The sequence below is a fragment of the Zophobas morio genome, unplaced genomic scaffold (genome assembly GCF_036711695.1).
Source record: "Zophobas morio isolate AGI-343-1 ecotype UQ-CSIRO unplaced genomic scaffold, CSIRO_AGI_Zmor_V1 ptg000021l, whole genome shotgun sequence".
Classification (NCBI taxonomy): domain Eukaryota; kingdom Metazoa; phylum Arthropoda; class Insecta; order Coleoptera; family Tenebrionidae; genus Zophobas; species Zophobas morio.
The window spans coordinates 2,345,840-2,351,686 of NW_026972126.1; the positions used below are offsets into that span (position 1 = coordinate 2,345,840).

General features: G+C 31.2%; 1 long non-coding RNA gene across 1 annotated transcript; it reads left to right on the plus strand.

Annotated features, from left to right (window-relative positions):
- The first annotated feature begins 4,380 nt into the window (after positions 1 to 4,380).
- On the plus strand, positions 4,381 to 5,582 carry LOC135132607 (uncharacterized). Its single transcript, XR_010281057.1, has 2 exons — positions 4,381 to 4,906; positions 4,956 to 5,582. It is a non-coding gene; the product is annotated as an uncharacterized LOC135132607 (long non-coding RNA).
- Positions 5,583 to 5,847: the final 265 nt, after the last annotated feature.

Below are 5,847 nucleotides of genomic sequence, written 5' to 3' on the forward strand. Positions count from 1 at the left end.
GTTGTCAAAAAAAAAACTACAACGCCTTAAAATTGTCAAGAGTATGAGATTATCTGGTTTTCGCTATTAATGGATCAATTTTAAATTTCCAAAAAGGTACATAGTAGAAATTGTATTAAAAAGTTCATTACGCTTTACACAAATAAAATATCTTAATAAATAATTCAGTAAACAGGGGCTGAATATTTAAAATTTGTGGTCAAACTTTAGCCATTTTTCTGGCCCATTCAAATCTATAACCAGTAACCGATAGAGTCCGTCCTTTTAAACCACTCATTATACGACCATGAAATTTTATGAGAGTGTCCACCCTCTAAGGTTTTCTAAATTTAATCTGTAAGTCACAACTCACAACGCCAAGTAAGAGGCAATTAAAGACAGACTTTTTAAGTTTACATTATCTTGTAGCCCCCTTCTAAGTATTTAGGAACATCCTTTTTGTTAAAGATTAGTGAACTAATATTTACGATACATTTACACGTAGCCAATAAGATATTTTGAAATCTCCCACCAATGCAAATTTTTGTTTAAAAGTTGTTGCAGTTGGCATCGAACTTTTATTTGTAGCTAGAGTGAAATGAAATTAGACGCAAAAGAATTGGGTTTTCAATTTTTGGTAATATATGTAACATGTTGCCCCACAACAATTCCATCTAGCGCCGCAGTAGAAAGGATGTTTAGTGTTGGCGCGGATGTTTTTAAGACAAAACTTAGCTGACGAAAATTTTGAATGTCAGTTATTATTGAATTTAAATTATTAATATAGTCCTCTTACGTGAAGTATTTACTACTTGTTTTATTTTATTTACTGATGTGTGTATGCAACAAAGGCGTTAGTAAAATAAATCACTCACTGCCTTTTTCGTTCTAACACGTTTGTTTCCCTTTGGACCCATACAACAAATATCTAAAATTGTATCTTCATCAAATTTTTCGAAATGCAAAAAGTATTTGCTAAAGTAATGCATTACTTTTTAGAAGTAATTGTTCCAATCACTGTGATAACCTCCACAAAGTAAAAACCAGCGGCCGAATTAAGATCCCGCAGCCCCTGGATCGTAGATACCCAACAGGAAAAAATGTAGATATTCTCAGTTTCTCAGTACAAGTTTAACTTCGACTGTTTATGTAATTAGACAACTAACAAGTTCAGATTACAAGCATCAGCTGTTAATAGTATTTAACATTACTAGCATGGTAAAAGGGTTTTTACTGGCGGACAGAAGGATATGACTGGCGAGCCGCAGGTGAGCCAGTCACCTTCTGGAGTCAGTAAAAACCCGTTACCTTGCGTGTATTGTTCAATATTTGATTTGTTTCTCACTTGTAAATAACTATTATAAATTATTAAAACCTCTAGAAGGTCCAATATTTGAAGAAACATCGTATGAGCTTTAGACGTATTGAAATGAGTGTGGCGCAAGCTATATTACTGAGGAAGCAGCAATTGTAAGTGAAAATTTACCTGAATCAATTTTGGCTGTCATTTCAACTTATAATAGTTTAAAATGTTTAAAATACATGGCGGTATCAACACGACCAGGGCTGTAAATATTTTACTATGATTTTACTGGCAGCCAGTAACATTTTTTACAGGCTATAGCCAGTTAAGTGACATTTTCATGGTGAATACAGTGACTTGGTAAATTGATGTTTACAAGTGAGGAACAAGTAAAAGAAAATTAAAGTGATTTTTTCTTTTCAAAGCAGAAGAGAGGACTGATTAATTAATTAATCACATTCAGTTTTTTCCCAAAAACACTCATAAATTTGAAAAACATTTATCCTGCAAGATTATAAGATCATGGACAAAGTCTGATTGACGATAACCATGCTTCCAATAAACTTAAGATATTTGCAAGATTTCACAGCATTCAGCTTTTACAATTTGGAAGTTAATTTGTATAATATTGTTAGACAATTTTGATTTATTTTTTCAAATATCTAGGTAAATCAAGGGTAAAGACTCAACACAGATTTATAAATAACACATGCAGCTGTATGTCATTTTAGGTGATAAATAAGTAAATTTTGAGTAATCATTTATTAGGCTTTTTATAACCTTAAAACGTTTGCAAGTTTTCAGCGCATTCGGTTTTGCAATTTCAAAGTTAAACTGTAAAATACAATTTTTAATTTTTCACAAAAATGTGGAGCGTAAAAAGTCAACATGGATTCTTAAATTACACATGCAGGAATATGTCTCTGCCTGGTGTCCCGATTTTTATTAGACAGGTAATCTCCGAAAGTACTGGGCCAATTGTTGTCAAATTTTGTATTTACATTAGGAAATCATGTGGATGGTAAAACGCTAACCAAAATCATCCCCACCACAATTGTGTGATGACGTCGTTTCAAAATTGCACATAGTAAATGGGTTTTAAATTGTATTAAATAACAATGGTTTATGACTTCGTCCTGAATTTTTATCCAAAACGTCCAGATTTTTGGAAAAAAAATCACAATTATAAGACAACATTTTGCAATTTAATTTTGAATTTGCAAAACCGAATGCTTTGAAATCTTGCAGATGTTTTAAAGTTATGATAAGCATAATAAACTTTGTAATTGATGACGTCGGCTCAAGATTTTGCTGAATAAATTCTATCTAAAATGTCCAAATATAATGAGTCTATACTTGTGATTTATCATTCCATTAATATTTTTTGGATTTGATTATACAGGCTAACTGAAAATATGATAAGCATGATAAATATAATACATAGTATATATAAACAAAATCTATTTATTATCCCCTGAAAAAAATGATGTCAGCTCAAAATTTTGCCGAATAAATACTATCTAAATTGTACAAAATATGATGAGTCTGTCATTGTAATTTATCATTTCTGGCATATTTTTTGGATTTGCGGATACAGGGTGACTCAAAAGAATTAATGAATGCATGAATTTATTTTATTGATTTAATCAGGAACTGCTAAACCCAATCCTTTGAAATCTTGGAGATATTTTAAAGTTATCAACAGCATGGTAATTTTTTATCAAAATGTATTTGCTCATCACCCCGAAAAAATTTATGACGTCACCTCAAAATAGTGTTGAATAAATCCTTCTTAGATGTGGAAAATATACTATATCTTGTGATTTATGACTGCATGAATATTTTTTAGACTTGCTTAAGCGGGGTGTCTCAAAAAAATTAATGAATGAGTCAGTTTATTTTATTGATTAAATCAGGAACGGCTCACTCCATTTTCTCAGAAAATTTTAGGAATTCAATACAGTTTTTTTTTAGTATTACATTCCACCAATCCAAGTTGATGTACGTCTCGCTGTTTTTTCTTGCACTGGTAATACGCTGTGACTACTTTTCTTTTGTGCTGTGACAAGTATTATCCATGTTAATGACTTCATTACAAATTTTTATTGGTCAAATTAAGAACCAGTCATCCCATTTCCTCGAAAATTTGAAAAACATGTCTTTATAATAATAATAATAATAATAATAATGTTAAAATAAGAATTATACGGAATGTTATTGAAAGGTACATACAAAATAAAATCGGCAATTGGTCTGGACGGATGAATCGATTAGGCACTAATTTGAACAGGTACAGGTAGAAAAGTTCACTATGACAGAGAAACGATGACGGACGCCTCTGAGGGTGCGCCCATTCGAATATGCTCGATATGTTTCATTGTACTTCAGGAGCAAGGGACGTTCTGTCGAAAAAACTTTTGACCAATTTTTTTATAGGATTTTAAATGTCTTTCCTTTTGAAATCATGCTTAAAATTAAAACTATGCTGAATTAAAAAAACTATATCAACGCAGGCATGCTGTTTTACACAACCTGTTTCTCATATTATTTTTCGCAATTTAATTAAGATTTGCTTATCAAATTTTTATGCCAGCATTAGACAATTGTCAACAATAGTCTCTTACGGTAAAATGTACTAAATTTACGATAAGTGGGTACGAAGCACCTAAGGTATTGGAATATGTTTGTTTGGATGAACATAAAAAAGTGGCAACAACGCAAGGTGCCACAAAAGCATTGATTGTCTCAATTTATATACAGATGGGTGCCTTATTACTATTGATTTTGATTGTGCTTCTTTTACATTATTTATCAAATCAGTATATACACCGGGCGTCACAATTACATTCATCCTACAGGGTGCCACTTAATACAAAACTTATGTATATATATATACAAACTTTGCTCGTTTAATAGTATTAGAACACAGAACACCCTAAATTAAGAACACTGGCTCATTGAAAAATTACGAATTGTAAAACGTGGCGCCATCTCGTTTCGACGGATGAACTAATTACACTATATCGAGGTTGGGGGAGGGGGATCCAGGGATCATTGACATCGACACATTGATTTGATTTGTAGGTTAATGGTACCGAAATTCACTTAAATAAATAATTTAACAAGAAAAACAACATTGTGCTATAAAAATTTATTTTATTGTTAAGAAGCCTACTAACAATATAACTGAAGTGAAAACATCAGTTTGTTAATAACTAATCAATGCACAAAATCTGAAAATTCTAACAATTTTAAAAACAGTCAGAGGAGAAAATTACATAATAATTTTCGTTGATACATGCAGTTAAATGTGTATATAGGGTAACATAATAGAAACGAATTCATGTTTTTACAGCTACAATGGTTACGATTATAAACAGAGCCCAGGCAGGAGTTGGTAACTTGCAATTGATTCCTTACTGCATATAGTAAGGATTTGCGTGCAGACTGAAAAACTAATTCAGAGTTAAGGGTTTATGCGTTAACCAAATTTGTGGTGGTGTAAAACTGAGTTTGTAATGGAGTGATCGTTGCCTTTTGTCCCCAATTGGACACCCGTGAATTTGAATGAAAACTACAAATTTTTGCTTGTTCAGTCATTCCTGTTTAGACTCTGGTTATGCGGTATGTGTCAATAAACAAATGTTCATAATACAAATAATATAAGTTACAGGTAATGTGAGTAAGTGTAAAAGGAGACAGGAAAAAAGGAAACTGAGAATGATTTGGAGTTAAAGTGTGCAACTTTTTCAAAAGATAACATCGAATCCTGTGTGAGCACAAACTCAACAGCATAATTGTCATAATTAAGATAATGTAGTACTGTATTAAAATGAGGTAAATGCAGTGGTATTATTAGTATTACCTATTGGGAAGAATTACTATATCAATGTTGTATCATACAATACCTAGGGATTTGAATTTTCCCTGTAACAACAAATTTATAATTGAATGCAAGTATTTTAGTCAACTGTGCATATAGAAACTATATGCACAGTTATATATTGCATATATAAAAATATATATTAACAATTTAAACCTGTACTTCACCAAACTAAACAGAGTAAAAACTGTGCCAAACAACAAGTTTTAAATTTGATACAAAAAAAAAGTAACGCTATTTGGAAAGACCTTCATATGTATAGCGCCATTAAGGTAGTCCAGTTCCTTACATTTCAAAAGTTGGTGTTGCCAATTGAATTTTTTTATATTGTTATATGTATATTAAAATAAGAAATTAAGCTCTGGTCTTCCCATTTTGTTAAAATTAAATAAATCATTTTTTATTTTATTAATGCAATTGAATGATTTATTAATTCTTTTACACATGGTGTATCAACATTTCTAAAAAATGAAAATTTACTACTAAAGCGGAAACAACGATGCATCTCGATGAGGAATTTTTAATAAATAAAATTAATAGCATATACTTGTGTAAAGTCGTTAGCTCCAGTATGACTACAGTGATTAAATGCTGTGCGCTTTTAAAGGCAAACGGTGATGCATTGAATGATGAAGTTTTAGATGGGTGACTTTTTGAACAAAAATATAATTAAACAAACACA